The sequence below is a fragment of the Oncorhynchus gorbuscha genome, linkage group LG26 (assembly GCF_021184085.1).
Source record: "Oncorhynchus gorbuscha isolate QuinsamMale2020 ecotype Even-year linkage group LG26, OgorEven_v1.0, whole genome shotgun sequence".
Taxonomy (NCBI): Eukaryota; Metazoa; Chordata; class Actinopteri; order Salmoniformes; family Salmonidae; genus Oncorhynchus; species Oncorhynchus gorbuscha.
The window spans coordinates 26,424,618-26,441,961 of record NC_060198.1 but is presented as its reverse complement, the minus strand read 5'-3'; the positions used below and the strand labels follow the sequence as shown (position 1 = coordinate 26,441,961).

General features: G+C 45.4%; 1 pseudogene; it reads left to right on the top strand.

Annotated features, from left to right (window-relative positions):
- The window catches only part of LOC124015328, a 38,720-nt pseudogene that overhangs the window by 4,976 nt on the left and 16,400 nt on the right, over window positions 1–17,344 (top strand).

Sequence of the window (17,344 nt, the reverse complement as noted above, 5' to 3'; positions counted from 1 at the left end):
AAGCTTTAGTCTCACGCACACTGTCACACAATCAGCCAGCGGTGGAGCTCGTACACTGCCTGGTTTCCATAGCAACCGGCACACTGAATCTCCCCTCTGTGTGCAGGCGCAGTGGGATGGAGAGGAGGAGAGGATGGTTAGATGGATTAATGTGTGCGTGTGTGTGTACACAAGAATAGAGTACTTTAGATACACAGGGAGTGGCAGGCATGTAGTAATGAGCACTATTAGTTGCTGTGATTGTAACCTGGGAAAGAAGAGGCAATATGGATGTGAAAGACACAAGATGGATATCAGATGCACCTCTTGTCCCCTTTGCCTCTTTGGAATTGTTCATCGCTGGTACAATGTCTGGGCTGACTGAAGAGGATTTGAGGATTCAATTCTACATCTCTCTCTCTCTCTCTCTCTCTCTCTCTCTCTCTCTCTCTCTCTCTCTCTCTCTCTCTCTCTCTCTCTCTCTCTCTCTCTCTCTCTCTCTCTGTCTATCCATCTATTTCTCTTCTCTCTCCTTTCTCCTCTCTCTCTCTCTCTCTCCCTCAAACACACACACACACACACACACACACACACACACACACACACACACACACACACACACACACACACACACACACACACACACACACACACACACACACACACACACACACACACACACACACACACATTCAGATGGGTTTTTGTGATCAATACAGTGGACTGTCTGGCAATGGCCTCCAGCTGTACTACCATAGAGACATGAGATGAGCTAACCCCCTACACAACACAGTCAGTGAAGGACCATAATCACTCTGGCATCCCTGGGGGCTCATTCGCAGGGGTTCAGTTTCCTTCTTTTGCCATTCCATTTAGAGCTACTGTGTCAGTCCAACGCTATTAGGTCACGATGAATCACAGAATATTATTTTTTGACGGCACCAGGGTCAAGTCAATTGTCTGTTTGACAACAGAGGGGGTTGTGTTACGTAAAAGAAGGCTGCTCCAAGCTCAGGACAAACAAATGAAATTCTGCGACCGCAATGTTCACAGGATGAAGCCAATCTTTAATAATACACCCTGAAATCACCTCTTCTCATTTGAGTGAGGAGAATTTGATAAACCGATAGTTACAGTTTCCTCCATCTGAGTGGCAGTTAGTAATTTTTCCTCATTGTTTTTCACCCTTGTGATTTTCCTCAGCTGTGTGGGAGAGAAATCCTGCTAGAGTGTATGTTCCCTTTCCATTGGAAGAGAAAATGTCATCAGTCCTTCTGTCAGTGCAGCCTGGCAGTCGGCTGCTTCTCTTTGAGGAGAGAGAACCAAACAGTAGTCTGAGTGGCTGACACTTGGGATTGGCTCTGAGAATACTAGCCTGCCTGGTTGCCTGGCTGCCTGGTTGCCTGTCTCTCTGGCAATCTGCTCCTCATGCTGTGGCCCGGCTGGCTGCCTGTTCATCACCAGTCAGTCAACCACTCCTAGCGGTCCGCCATGGCGTGGCACCTGTCACAGTGTCAGAGGTTGCCCTCTGCTGGTGGAATAGAGAGACACCAGAGCTGTGCGTTCCCCTCCCCTCCCCTCCACCCCGCCTTCCACCCCCTGCTCTCCTAGCTTAGACCTAGATTCAATCAGATCAAGCGTTAACCAGCGATAGTAAAACACCCACATAGCTGATGTACAGTCATGTAGCATACAGCCCGAGCCCCACCCCCCACCCCACCCCCTTAAAAAAAACATACATGAACACAATTTTTTTGTTGTTGTTATTACAGGAAATTCACTTGAGAAATAAACACTTTATCTTAGTCTCATGGCAAAATGTGTAGAATAGTAGGACATTTGCTCAGGGATTCTTGAAAGTTGGGACGATCCTTGTCCGGCAGGGAAACGTTATAGTTTAAAACAATTATTTTGTTGTGTTATTTGTGCTTAAAATGTACATATATTTAGAGTTTTCGAACTACCTTCAATAATAGTCATTTCCATGTCGGCTCCATGCCTGGAAATGCAAAGGATCCCAATTTCAAACTCTCCAAAAAAGTGTTTCAAAAAATAAAATACAAATGGCAATAATGGATATTAATTGAAAAATAATGTCTTGTGATTAAACTGTGATTCCAAATAGATGTGTCTGGAGATTTGGTCAACAGCGTTTAGATTTGTTTAAAATCCTAAATTAATCAGGAATGAGCAGCATCAGCTATACCATAAGGACCACTTATTCATGTCCTCATTACATATATAGTGCAATGCATGGTCTCTACTTTTGATAGATTTAAACCATCACCGTGGTCACAACCATAAATGGTCAACTCCATCATCCTTATAGATTCAAATGGAATATGAATTTTGGTTCAAATATGTTACATTTAAGTAGCTTTTAGAGTCATACAGCAACTGAGGAAAAAAAACAAATTGCTACTGTGTATACCACTTGAATGAAGAAGAAAAATGCCATTTTGATCAACTCCGTAAAATATCAACTCAATTTTTGTCTAACGTCAACTCCGTCAGATTTTTGTCTAACGTCAACTCCGTCAGATTTTTGTCTAACGTCAACTCCGTCAGATTTTTGTCTAACGTCAACTCCGTCAGATTTTTGTCTAACGTCAACTCCGTCAGATTGCTGAAAGATCTGATAGAATGGTTGTTGTTTTTTTATTGGCGATTTTGAAGTGAATCATTTCACAGATGTTTGTATTGAACTTTTCATTTTAGAGGCAAAAATATGTCGGTCTTGAGTCAACTTGTCAACTATGTCACAGATGGCTAACCAAGATTCTGAAGAAAAAAAATGTAATCACTGTTCTGCATCATATGCTTAATCAATTAAAGTATTTTCTGTGATGGACCTCAGGGATAATGTTAGCTTTAGAAACGTTATTTTCTGTTCTAAATCTAGAAAAACGTGCCAAAATGCTAAAGAAGTGATGCCCTGAAGCATTTAATAGTGCTATAAAACAAAAGAAAGTTTGGAGATTTGGATGACATATTTGAATAATTGAACGTTAATATTTGAATCTAACGTTAGCATTAGAATTGCTTGGACCTTGTGGGGTGGGGTGGGGGGGCTACGCCACTGCTGATGTTTTGGCGGTGTCAGAGGTGGAACTGCGTTGGGACTGTCAAATCGATGAGCAGCTGCTCTTGTGATCGTTGTCACGAAGCCACATCCATTCCACTCGCATTAGAAATGAAAAACAAGGATATATAGGAGAACAAGAATAATGTAGGACATATAGAAATAATGACACTCAAATGTAAAATCATTAAACAAAATAATGAGGATTTCTATCAGCCTAATCAAGGTGTAGATCACATCGCACATCCCAGTGTTCGGACTTGTAAACAGTCTGCATGGGATTTCTCTTATAGCGACTCCGTGCAGCCAATGGCAATGTCTGCTTTAGGTACAGTATAATGCGAGGAGCCATTTGTGGGTTGGACAGCTCTAACACACCCCCACCTCCGACATGTATAAATATCAGCTATGTGGATGTCAACTAAAGCAGATATGATTGAATCGGGCCCTTCGTTTAGCAGGCTGGAGCCATTTTAAACGCTGGCTTTAACACTTATTTGCTGACTACTTGAATTGATTTAAGTATCTGCTTTCGGATTGATGAAGAAGTATGATCATTACATAAGGAAGTATGATCATCACCATAAGGAAGTATGATCACTACATAAGTGTAATGCTCCGGGTGTCGTGGGTGTGGAGTCAAATGCAGGAGACAGAGTTCAATGCTGTGCGTCTTTTAATAGCACCAACGCACCACAGGGTGCTCACAAAAGTTACGTTCCCAACCACAGGGAACAAAAATGTACAACGACCAGGCACTAACACGTACCTCTACAACAGAGCCGAAGGTTACATTGAAATAATCCCGCACAACAACCAGGCGGGCCGGCTGTCTAATAAAGACAAACTAATTAAACATGAACAGGTGCTACCAATAAACATACAGGGAGGGGGAGGAAAAACAATCAGTGGCAGCTAATAGGCCGGTGACGACGACCGCCGAGCGCCACCCGCCCCGGAAGGGGAAACACCCTCGGTCGGACTCGTGACAATAAGGAAGTATGATCATTACATAAGGAAGTATGATTGTCACATAAGGAAGTATGATCATGACATAAGGAAGTATGATCATCACATAATGAAGTATGATCATTACATAAGGAAGTATGATCTAAAGAAGAAGGGACATGTTCATGATAGTAGAAGCTGGAATAATCCATTGAAGTGCAACACATTAGAACTGAAAGCTAGTAGGTATTGTATCCAGTTTGTGATGCTGGAAGAGGAATGCCAACTGTTGCCTGAACTTAATCAAAGAGATTTTTAGAACAAGCCTGTGTGGCCTTGAAAAGTGTCCGTTTTATTTCCCTTGTCTTTAAGGGACACTCACCTCCTGGGTGCTGACTGGTTCCAAGTGCGCTGTCATATTATTGTGCACTGGAAGTCCTTGTTGCTGCCGCTGATACACTGTTCACCCCTCCCTCCTCACACCCGCCCCATCTGGTCACTTCCGCCCCTCTAACCCCATATCATCCCCTTGTTTGATGTCCCCGTTCCGGGTATAGAGAGAGACAGAGAGCAGGATAGAGGAACGTTTTTTTTGTGTGTTTTTTCCCCCTGCCCCAGCCTCTCTCCCACGTCAGTTGGGGCATTGAATGACTGACGGCTGCATACCAAGCCTCCTTCTGGGGCTCGTTGCGTTGCGTTCACGGTCCTGTTTCTGTCCTGCCAGGGCTAAATATAATTCCCCAAGTTTGCAAATGTAGCACAAGTCCTGCAACCTGACCCTCACCCCCCACCCACCAGTCCCAGCTCTCTCACTCCCCTCTCCCTTTCTCATACACAAGGTTCAGGTTCTTGGAGGTGGGGGTGTGTGTTTGGAGGTTTAGGAGAGCACTCTCCTATTTTCACACATACAGTACTCTCTCTCTGGCTCTCTCTCTTTCAGAGACACACACACACACACACACACACACACACACACGTACTTTTGGACTTACACACTTGCCGGCACGGTCTCTCTCTCTCTCTCTCTCTCTCTCTCTCTCTCTCTCTCTCTCTCTCTCTCTCTCTCTCTCTCTCTCTCTCTCTCTCTCTCTCTCTCTCTCTCTCTCTCTCTCTCTCTCTCTCTCTCTCTCTCTCTCTCTCTCTCTCTCTCTCTCTCGCGCGCACACACGCACACACACACACACACACTCTGCTGGTCGTTGGTGTGGACTGTGGTTTGCCCCTCTGCTTTGCCGTGGTGTGGCGAACGTGGCAAACGCGGTATGGAGCAGACTGACAGGTATCGCAGGCCCGGCATGGTAAGACAGATCTAGCTAAACGCTTTACACTTTTGGTGAGTCTGTTTTGGCACCCGGTCCGGAAAGGGCGCCTTGTCGTACTGTAGGAGTGTGTGTGTTGGAGTGTGTCTGTGAGACTATGTGGGCGAGTGTGTCAGAGAGGCTTGAAATTTAAGTTGGTGGACAGGACACATTAACTTGGAAGAAAGTTTTGGATGAGCCATTTCCTGGTGTCTCTCATTCTCGCTCTCTTTGATCCTCTTCTTTCGCCTGCGTTGTGTGATTCCATTTTTGGGCTGGGCCACAGCTGCAGGAAAGGAGCTGGGTTTTTAATTAGACTTCCAGTCCCCCTGGTAGACAGCCTGCCGAGGGACCCGCCAGCCTCACTGTCCCAGACCCTAGCCCCTACAGCCATTTTATGAGGCCCCCTCTATTGTGAAACATGTGATCGGCATCTCTGGGGTCCCAGTCTGGATCCCCAGAGATGCCGATCACATAGTCCGTAACGTCAGTGTTTCCTAACACGTGAATGTAATGGTTTTTGACCTCCACAAATTTCAGACAGAGTGCTATATTTATGTAGCTGATTTCTTGATAGGTGGACGTCTAGGAGGATATTTTCTGACGTTTTAGTGCTTTTTTAATGTTACATTTCCTATGCGTATTGTTGTTTTGGTTTCAAAGTACCTTTTTAAATGCTGTATGTATATAATTAGTTGTACAAGTCTGCCATTAGCTTTTGTCCGTTTTCAAAAGTTATTGTTGATATTACTTAATTAGTGCCCACTTTGAGCTGAATCACACCTCTGTGTATTTCCGGTGAGGTCTGTACATGACTCACGTTTTCTGTTGTTGTCTCTCTCAGCACTGCAGGGCCTTTTTTTTTTTAGACAGCAGGCCACGAAGACACGGATGTCCGTCGTCCGGGCCCGTTGTCATGCCAACGGGCACGCATCGTGTGCCAGGGCACATGGCCATTTAGCCATTGGGACGCGCCACTGGCCACCGCGAGACATGTCTAACGCTCCTCTCTTTAGTCCACTGTTCGCTTCAAACCTGGCTCCCTGCTTCTCAATACCTGCTTGCTTTTTAATCCTCTGGAAGAGTGTTGCTTGTTGGTCTCCAGTTTCACCGCTGACTACTGTTTATGCCAGTGCTGCAGTTGTGGGACGTGAAAACCCTGTAGAATAGGGATTGAGCCTGGGCATGATCATGGATTTTGTCCGTCGCCCTCTCTGCTGTCTGTCTGAGTGTGTTTGCCCTGTCTCTGACTGTGATTACAGCTGGGCAGACTGTTTGCTCCGATCACACAGAGGGCAGGAGGGAGGGCAGGAGGAGATAGGCTGTATTTCTGCCTAAGGGAGTAGCGAGAGAGTGTGATCTTGTCAGGATTAGAATGCCATAATCAATCATACGAGTGGTTTGGACCATTCTTGTATTTCACTTCGGTATCTTTTCTTGCTATCTTTTCGATCTTATTTCACTCTGTCCCACACACACCGCCTTCTCACTTTGAATCGTAGTCTGTTTTTATCCGTAGATCTTTATACCATCATCAAGGCAAAAGGCATATGACTTCACAGCACGTGTTATACTTCCTCCGACAGTCACAAAGGAGGACACTAGATAGATGCTTATACTGTTCATCCACCCGTACTGGATACAGTGAGCTCCAAAAGTATCGGGACAGTTGTTTTGTCTCTGTACTCCAGCACTTTGGATTTGATATGATACAATGAGGTTAAAGTGCTGACTGTCAGCTTTAATTTCACTTGTATTTTCATCAATATCGTCGGGTGACCCGTTGAGATATTACAGCAATTTTTGTCCATAGTCCCCCCGTTTCAGGGGACCAAAAGTATTGGAACAAATGAATTTATGTCTATTAAAGTAGTCAAGTTTAAGTATTTGGTCCCATGTTCCTAGCATGAAATGATTACATCAAGCTTGTGACTCTACACATTTGTTAGATGCATTTCCTGATTGTTTTGGTTGTGTTTCAGATTACTTTGTGCCCGATTGAAACGAATGGTAAATGAAGTATTGTCACTTTTATTGTAAATAAGAATAGAATATGTTTTGAAAATCTTCTACATTAATGTGGATGCTACCTTGATTACGGAGAATCCAGAATTCCTCGGAAATAATTAGGAGTGAGAAAGTTACAGACGTGCAAATATCATGCATCTATAACTTAAGCTGTAGCCTGTAGACGCAATGTACACATCTCCATAACAGTATTGTACCATTCTCCCTCTTCCATTGTGCCATCATGTACTGGAACAGTTGGTTAGGCCTTCATTTCATCAGAAGAGGCAACATCATTAACATAATATATCCCCTCAAGGCAACGCTTTTCTCCCCTCATTATTCAACGCTCTTGTCTTTCACACTCCCACTCTTTCCTTTTCCTTCTCCCTCTTTCTCTCTCTCCCCCTTTCCTCACTCTCATTCTCTCGCCCCCCCCCTTCTCTCCCCCAATTTGTTCGATATCAGAGCTAAGCAGGTGTGAATTCACTCCAGTGGAAGGAAGCCACTTTGCAGATGGAAGAGAGCAGGAGAAGAAAGGCAGTCAGGGCTGCTTGGTGAAAATTACAGCCTCTCACCTCTCATACCTCTCATACCTCCATGTCTCAGTGGTGTCAGCTGACTAGCCCTGCCTACTAGCTCTGCCCAGCCCTGCCTACAAGCTCTGCCCATCCCTGCCTACTAGCTCTGCCCAGCCCTGCCTACTAGCTCTGCCCGTCCCTGCCTACTAGCTCTGCCCAGCTCTGCCTGCTAGCTCTGTCTACTAACTCTGCCTACTAGCTCTGTCTACTAGCTCTGCCCAGCTCTGCCCACTAACTCTGCCCACTAGCTCTGCCTACTAACTCTGCCCAGCTCTGCCAAGACCTGCCGAATAACTCTGCCCAGCCCTAGCTACTAGCTCTGTCAAGCTCTGCCCACTAGCTCTGCCTACTAGCTTTGCCTATTAGCTCTGCCCACTAGCTCTGCCTACTAGCTCTGCCCACTAGCTTTGCCTATTAGCTCTGCCCACTAGCTCTGCCCACTAGCTCTGCCTATTAGCTCTGCATACTAACTCTGCTAGCTGTGCCTACTAGCTCTGCCTACTAGCTCTGCCTACTAGCTCTGCCTACTAACTCTGCCCACTAACTCTGCCCACTAACTCTGCCTACTAGCTCTGCCTACTAACTCTGCCTACTAGCTCTAACCACTAGCTCTGCCTACTAGCTCTGCCTACTAACTCTGCCAACTAACTATGTCTACTAGCTCTGTCTACTAGCTTTGCCTATTAGCTCTGCCCACTAGCTCTGTCTACTAACTCTGCCTACTAGCTCTGCCTACTAACTCTACCTACTAGCTCTGCCTACTAACTCTGCCTACTAGCTCTACTAGCTCTGCCTACTAGCTCTGCCTACTAACTCTGCCCACTAACTCTGCCCACTAACTCTGCCCACTAACTCTGCACACTAACTCTACCTACTAGCTCTGCTTACTAGCTCTGTCTACTAACTCTACCTACTAACTCTGCCTACTAGCTCTGCCTACTAACTCTGCCTACTAGCTCTGCCTACTAACTCTGCCTACTAACTCTGCCTACTAACTCTACCTACGAGCTCTGCCTACTAGCTCTGCTCACTAACTCTACCTACGAGCTCTGCCTACTAACTCTACCTACTTTCTCTGCCTACTAACTCTACCTACTTACTCTACCTACGATCTCTGCCTACTAACTCTACCTACGAGCTCTGCCTACTAACTCTACCTACTTACTCTACCTACAAGCTCTGCCTACTAACTCTGTCTATTAACTCTGCCTACTAACTCTACCTACTAACTCTACCTACTAACTCTACCTACTAACTGTACCTACGAGCTCTGCCTACTAACTCTACCTACTAACTCTACCTACTTACTCTACCTACTAGCTCTGCCTACTACCTCTACTGGAACAAACTCCAGAGGACTTACAGTTACATAATTCCAACCTGACAGCAGTGCAACTTGATTATTTATCGTTGTTCCATTGTTATCTGATCAATTAATGTATTTGCTGCACCTTTTGGATTTTGGGGTAGAGTAACCTTACTGGGGTTCAACTGAAAGCATTTATTACTGTAAAATGTTTTTCATGGATAAGGAGAGATGTAGGGGAATATTTGACAAGGAAATCTGGTTTGTGAAACCTGGCATGTCTCAGCTTTGAAGTGATTACCCATATTCTCATCCTCCTTTTCTCCTCCTCATCCTCCTCCTTCTCTCCTCCACCTCGACTCCTCCTTTGCTTCTCCTCCCCTCCTCTGGGGTGGCAGGTAGCCTAGCGATTAGAGTGTTGCGATTATTGGTCGAATCCCCGAGCCAGCAAGGTGGAGAAATCTGCCATTCTTCCTTTGAGCAAGACAGTAAACCCCCACAACAACTGCCAATGATGTGGACATAGATTAAGGCAGCCCCCCCCTTTGATTCTCTTTCCTCCTTTCTTCAATAAGAAGCCAAGTCTGCCATGACAACTCGCTGAATGACATCAGACAATCACATGCTTTGACATCACATGCTTTGACATCACATGCTTTGACATCACATGCTTTGACATCACATGCTTTGACATCACATGCTTTGACATCACATGCTTTGCTAACCTTAGAAGGCTTAGCTTACATGTCTCTTGTCTAGATAATACTTGCAACATTTCTGTTGTGTCTAAATGTTACTCACCCATACAAGTCAGATACTACTAAAATATTTTATGAATTCTGTCAGTGTATTTGCTGCCATGTGTATTACTGACAAGTTTCAGGGAAAACATATAAGAATCCTGTTAAATTCTTCTAAATCTTTTCTATACAAGTATGGAGTGATATTAACAGAGATGTGCGTATTATGAAACATTCTGTCTCATTGATTTGGGTGGGACCCAGTCATTGTAATATACAGTTGAAGTCGGAAGTTAGGTTGGAGTCATTAAAACTCGTTTTTCATCCACTCCACAAATCTTGTTAACAAACTATACTTTTGGCAAGCGGGTTAGGACATCTACTTCGCGCATGACACAAGTAATTTTTCCAACAATTGTTCACAGAAAGATTATTTCACTTATAATTCACTGTATCACAATTCCAGTGGGTCAGAAGTTTACATACGCTAAGTTGACTGGGCCTTTAAACAGCTTGGAAAATTCCAGAAAATGATGCCATGGCTTTAGAAGCTTCTGCGGCTAATTTACATAATTTGAGTCAATTGGAGGTGTACCTGTGGATGTTTTTCAAGGCCTACCTTCAAACTCAGTTCCTCTTTGCTTGACATCATGGGAAAATCAAAAGAAATCAGCCAAGACCTCAGAATATCTTTTTGTAGACCTCCACAAGTCTGGTTCATTCTTGGGAGCAATTTCCAAACGCCTGAAGGTACCACATTCATCTGTACAAACAATAGTATGCAAGTATAAACACCATGGGACCACGCAGCCGTCATACCGCTCAGGAAGGAGACGTGTTCTGTCTCCTAGAGATGAACGTACTTTGGTGCGAAAAGTGCAAATCAATCCCAGAACATCAGCAAAGGTCCTTGTGAAGATGCTGGAGGAAACAGGTACAAAATTATCTATATCCACAGTAAAACGAGTCCTATATCGACATAACCTGAAAGGCCGCTCAGCAAGGAAGAAGCCACTGCTCCAAAACCGCCATAAAAAGCCAGACTACGGTTTGCAACTGCACATGGGGACAAAGATCGTACTTTTTGGAGAAATGTCCTCTGGTCTGATTAAACAAAAATAGAACTGTTTGGCCATAATGACCAATGTTATGTTTGGAGGAAAAAGGGGGATGCTTACAAGCCGAAGAACACCATCCCAACTGTGAAGCACGGGGGTGGCAGTATCATGTTGGGGTTGCCTTGCTGTTGGAGGGACTGGTGCACTTCACAAAATAAATGGCATCATGAGGACAGAAAATGATGTGGATATATTGAAGCAACATCTCAAGACATCAGTCAGGAAGTTAAAGCTTGTTCGCAAATGGGTCTTCTGACCCAATGGGAAGCTGAAATAAATCATTATCTCTACTATTATTCTGACATTTCACTTTCTTCAAATAAAGTGGTGATCCTAACTGACCTAAGACAGGGAATTTTTGCTCGGATTAAATTTCAGAAATTGTGAAAAACTGAGTTTAAATGTATTTTGCTAATGTGAATGTAAACTTCTGACTTCATCTGTCTGTCTATAAGGCCAGCTCTACAGGCAAAGCCTCGAAGCAGGATGTTTATCAAATAAGCTCATCTGTAGCCATTAGTCACCTGTTGAGTATGTTTCTGAGAGCATGTTAATCTAGCCATTTCTCCTGCCTTCACCACTTCTAAAGTGAGCGGTGCTATTCTGATGGTGTCTCTCATCCTCCCCATGTTTATCTCTCTCTCTCTCTCTCTCTCTCTCTCTCTCTCTCTCTCTCTCTCTCTCTCTCTCTCTCTCTCTCTCTCTCTCTCTCTCTCTCTCTCTCTCTCTCTCTCTCTCTCTCTCTCTCTCTCTCTCTCTCTCTCTGAACTAAGCAGCTGGGCTGGTTACTCTGACACTACTGGGATCTCTGGCCTGGCCAATGGGAGAGCAGCTATGGGATCAGGTGGTCTTTAGCTATTTTGAACAGGAGTTGTGAAGTGAAGCAAACAACTAAATGAGTGACAGAATCCATTGACAGAGGGAGGGAGTGGAAGAGAGGGAAGGACAGTATGCATGAAAAGAGTATGTAGAGAGGCGATGGGAGAGAGAGAAGAGAAGAGAGGCTTAGGAGAGAGAGGGCTGTAGGAGAGAAAGAATAAGCGGGAGGGTAAGAGTAATTAGAGGCATCCCTACTACCTGTTGATCGGTGCATCACCCTGGTTCCTGCCTCACACTCCCCTCCCCACCAGACTGTATTTGTTTAGTAAAGGATTGATTAAGTCCCTAATTGTGTCTCACCCTCTTTTTCTCTCTATGGATTTCACTCCCGTCTCTGTCTTTTTTCTATTCTGCTGGTTTGTCATGTGGTGTGACCAGGTTGAGTGCGTGAGTCACACATACTGTAAACACACGCACTCCGCGCACACACACACACACACACACACACACACACACACACACACACACACACACACACACACACACACACACACACACACACACACACACACACACACACACACACACACACACACACACACACACACACACACACACACACACACACACACTAACACACATCCCTCTTGCTCCCTCTCGCTTCACTGCATCACGGACCTGTTGCAGCAGTCAGGGAGTTGCTGTTCTGTGAGAGTTATTCTGAGGAGGCAGTAAGCTATTCTCTCCTCTTTATTCTCTCTCTTAGACAGACACAGTCCTCTTGGTTTCCCATCTATCTTAATGAACCTTTCTGTAATAATCAGCTCTCCATGTTGGGATGCACCTGTATGGGTTAGAGGATGACTCAGAGCCGGTAAGTGGCAACGGCTATTATCATCATTATTCAACGCTGCATGTCTGTCTGTGTCGGGGAGCCGGGCAAGGGTGGGTGTGTTGTGTTAATGAAACAGGAAGTAGGGAAGGTCAGGGGTTGCTCCCCTGGAAGTGGCTACCTGTTGCCTTTGTTACCGGGCGTGGCATTGCTAAGCCACCGATTGATTTTGATGGGAAAGGTGGCAGCACAAGTATCAACTTTCTGTTTGTTATTAATTCCAACCATATAAAGTGGCACAATAAATATCAAAGTGCCTAGTTCTCACTCACATACAGTATTTCTGTCTGTCTGTGACAGGTTGCCCTTGTGTATATTTAGTCCTTCAAGTCCTGTCTGGCCTCTATTTGCTCTGGAGTAGAGATGGGGGCTGAAGCCGCTGAACCTTCACCTCCGACCCCTGACCCGTGCTACCTTCTGGGGCATTCTGGGACTCAGCCCTCCTTTTCATTTCTTCTTCTCTTTCACACGGCTCTATACGTAGCAACAGTACCTGCAGTTGCTGTTATAACAGGCAGAGACCGAGAGACCAATAGGGAGTCGGGAAGTTTTCTGATTTTGAGATCGCACCATTTAAAAAAAAAGCACTTTTGCTTAAGCACATACTTATGTGCTAATTACCAAATACCTACGTTTCTCACCGGGGGAATCATTTCAAGTCATTACATATGGTGGATGTCAATTCTCACCACATTCTCACCTCTATTTTAAAACCCCACACCTAATGACTCACTCATTCTGCCTCGCACATTCAGCTGTCCACATTCTTGTCTGCACCTCCCACGGGTGTATGCGGCAAGCGAGCGAGAGAGAGTCTGACACCTGGAAAAACCGAACAAGTGGGATAGTTACATAAAGAGAACACTCAAACACTTTACAAGTGAGCCAGGCTGTACTACCAGTGCTGGGCTGTGGTGTACAGTATGCCAGGCAGGGAACGCTCCGCTCTGAGCAGAGCCCCCTAGGAGAGGAGGCCATGCCAGGGTTTTTATTGTGTGGATGGGTGGATTAGGGTCAGCCAGAGAGGCTCAGGTTACCATTGATCACTGGTGGTGGAAGTGGACAAAACCATAGCCACTTCATGAGTAATATATCAGTGCTAATATTAAATCCGGGCCATAGACCGTTTTATCTCTCTTTTCTATCTCTCTCTATCTCCCCCTCTCTCTCTATCTCCCCCCCTCTCTCTCTCTCTATCTCCCCCTCTCTCTCTCTCTATCTCCCCCTCTCTCTCTCTCTATCTCCCCCTCTCTCTCTCTATCTCCCCCTCTCTCTCTCTCTATCTCCCCCTCTCTCTCTCTCTATCTCCCCCTCTCTCTCTCTCTATCTCCCCTCTCTCTCTCTCTATCTCCCCTCTCTCTCTCTCTCTATCTCCCCCTCTCTCTCTCTCTATCTCCCCTCTCTCTCTCTCTATCTCCCCCTCTCTCTCTCTCTATCTCCCCCTCTCTCTCTATCTCCCCCTCTCTCTCTCTCTATCTCCCCCTCTCTCTCTCTCTCTATCTCCCCCTCTCTCTCTCTCTATCTCCCCCTCTCTCTCTCTCTATCTCCCCCTCTCTCTCTCTCTATCTCCCCTCTCTCTCTCTCTCTATCTCCCCCTCTCTCTCTCTCTATCTCCCCCTCTCTCTCTCTCTATCTCCCCCTCTCTCTCTGACACGCCCACACTCAGTGAATCTGTTGGCACTGGGTGTTAAACACATCAAAGCGCCTGATCAGATGTGATTCAGGTTTGCATATGTGTTTTGATGCATCCACTTCACACCCATATCACACCAGCCAAGTGTTCTGTGCCAGACAGTAATGTGTGTGTATTTGAGGAGTAGCCTTGAATGCAGGCAGCCAGTCAGGCAGCCAGTCAGGCAGGCAGGCAGGTTCCCTTTGTGCCTCCAGGTTATAAATAAAGGGTGAAACAAAAGAAATACCACAGAGAGGTGGACCTGATGACAATTATAGGTGATTGGGATATTTGCCCTCGAGCCATTCAGAATGAGGTAGGCACCAGTCAGTAGTATAGAACACACTACAGTACATACTATGGTCTAAACAGAGATGGACAGAACACACTACAGTACATATTATGGTCTAAACAGAGATGGACAGAACACACTACAGTACATATTATGGTCTAAACAGAGATGGACAGAACACACTACAGTACATATTATGGTCTAAACAGAGATGGACAGAACACACTACAGTACATATTATGGTCTAAACAGAGATGGACAGAACACACTACAGTACATATTATGGTCTAAACAGAGATGGACAGAACACACTACAGTACATATTATGGTCTAAACGGAGATGGACAGAACACACTACAGTACATATTATGGTCTAAACAGAGATGGACAGAACACACTACAGTACATATTATGGTCTAAACAGAGATGGACAGAACACACTACAGTACATATTATGGTCTAAACAGAGATGGAGCAAAGCATAGGGAGATGTGAAAAGACAGGCAGTGGAAAATAATATATTGAGAGAAGAGACTGAGAGGCACAGAGTGAAGGAGACATAAAGCAGAGAGGGAGAGAGATCCCAGATTACCACGTTGGGCACAAGGCCTTGATTGTGTTATTCCACACACACCTCTACATTCCACTAATTTCTCTCCCCCCTGTCTGTCTGTTGGTGTTGTTATGGGGACGTGTGTGTGTGTATGTGTGTGTGGTTCCAGTAGTACTGCTGTCTTTATTGCCTTTACAGGCACAGGGGTTTTTATTCAAGGACGTGTGGTCATGCCATAGAATACGCTTGTGTACACACACACACACACACACACACACCCCTGCTCGAACAAACATACACACACACGTTTGAACAAACATACAGCACGCTAGAAAAAAATGACCATGCCACCATCTCCCACATTCTCCTTCTTTCCTTCTCTCTATACCTCCTCTCTCTCTGCCCTCTTTCTTTCTCTCTCCCACACATAAACACACACTAGCTTACTCTCACTTCCTTACTCTGTCCCTGTGTGTGTGTGTGTGTGTGTGTGTGTGTGTGTGTGTGTGTGTGTGTGTGTGTGTGTGTGTGTGTGTGTGTGTGTGTGTGTGTGTGTGTGTGTGTGTGTGTGTGTGTGTGTGTGTGTGTGTGTGTGTGTGTGTGTGTGTGTGTGTGTGTGTGTGTGTGTGTTGCAGGGCTCTGCCGACTCCTATACCAGCCGGCCGTCGGACTCAGATGTGTCCCTGGAGGAGGACCCAGAGGCACTGAGGAAGGAGGCAGACCTACAGGCCTTGGCCACCCTCGAGAAAGCTAAGGTCAGAGGTCACCATGGCCCTTCCCTGTGGCCCTGTCCTTTTGTTATACAGTACCCCATACAGCCATACAGAACAGCACGGTCTTTAACCATTCGCCCTGACCCTAACTATACACCTGACTAATCTCGCTAACAGTGTCACCTTGATGTTTTAGGTACACGGTTAACACATATTATAGCCTGTCTTTCTAGCCAATTAACATTCAATAACAGTCTTTGTGACATTATAGACATCGCGCGACATGACAAGTTGAGTAATATCTCACCCCCGTCTCGTCCGCTCTATCGCCCTCATGTCATTCATCATTCTTATCCTCCGTTCTCATTCATTCTTTCTTTCGGCTTTCTCTTTCTTGCTTCAACCCCTCCAGACCAAACCGGTGGCCTTTGCTGTGCGGACGAATGTGGGATACAACTCTGGGCCCAACGACGACGTCCCAGTGCAGGGCATGGCCATCTCCTTTGAAGCCAAAGACTTCCTACACATCAAAGAGGTACCGGAGCTGCGTAAACAACACTGGGCCTTCTTATTTCTTATTGTTAGATCATTTCTGAAGATGATTTAGTCCCCGTCCCCTGGAGCTTTACGAAGACAGTGGGATATGGTGAAGTGGCATTTTGTTATAATATAAACATCCGGTTCTATATTTATATCTGATTGATGTGTCGATAAGCAAGCTACGATGGCGGCGGCGGTTGCCTTGGCAACACACAGCAGGGGCTCTGCGAGGGAGGAGGAGAAGACTGGTGTGTGTATTATTGGGTAGCATTTACGTGTCTGTCTGTCTGTCTGTCCGTGTGCTCTGTGCAGAAGTACAATAATGACTGGTGGATTGGGCGTCTGGTGAAGGAGGGCTGTGAGGTGGGGTTCATCCCCAGCCCAGTCAAACTGGAGAACACCAGGCTACTGCAGGAGCAGAAGATGAGACAGAACCGCCTCAGCTCCAGGTACTGGCTGCTGCCCACACCCATGTCCCCTGGCACCCATCACCCAGTCACTTTACAGCAACGTAGACCTGTCAGCTACCGTCATGTCAGAGCTGTTATCCAACAGGGTTGGGCTCAATTCGAATTGAAGGCAGTAAATTCAGATAGTAATTTGAATTGAATTATTATAATTTTTAAAAAACTTTTGAAATAAGTAGCATCTACTTGTCAGTTTATTGATAAGTCATTGAAAATAAATGCCCTAAATACTTTCTAAATTTACTGCCTTCAATTTGAATTGAGCCAACCCTGTTATCCAATTAGCTTCCACAATGCATGCAACATAATACAGTACAATGATCACCCAATCACCACT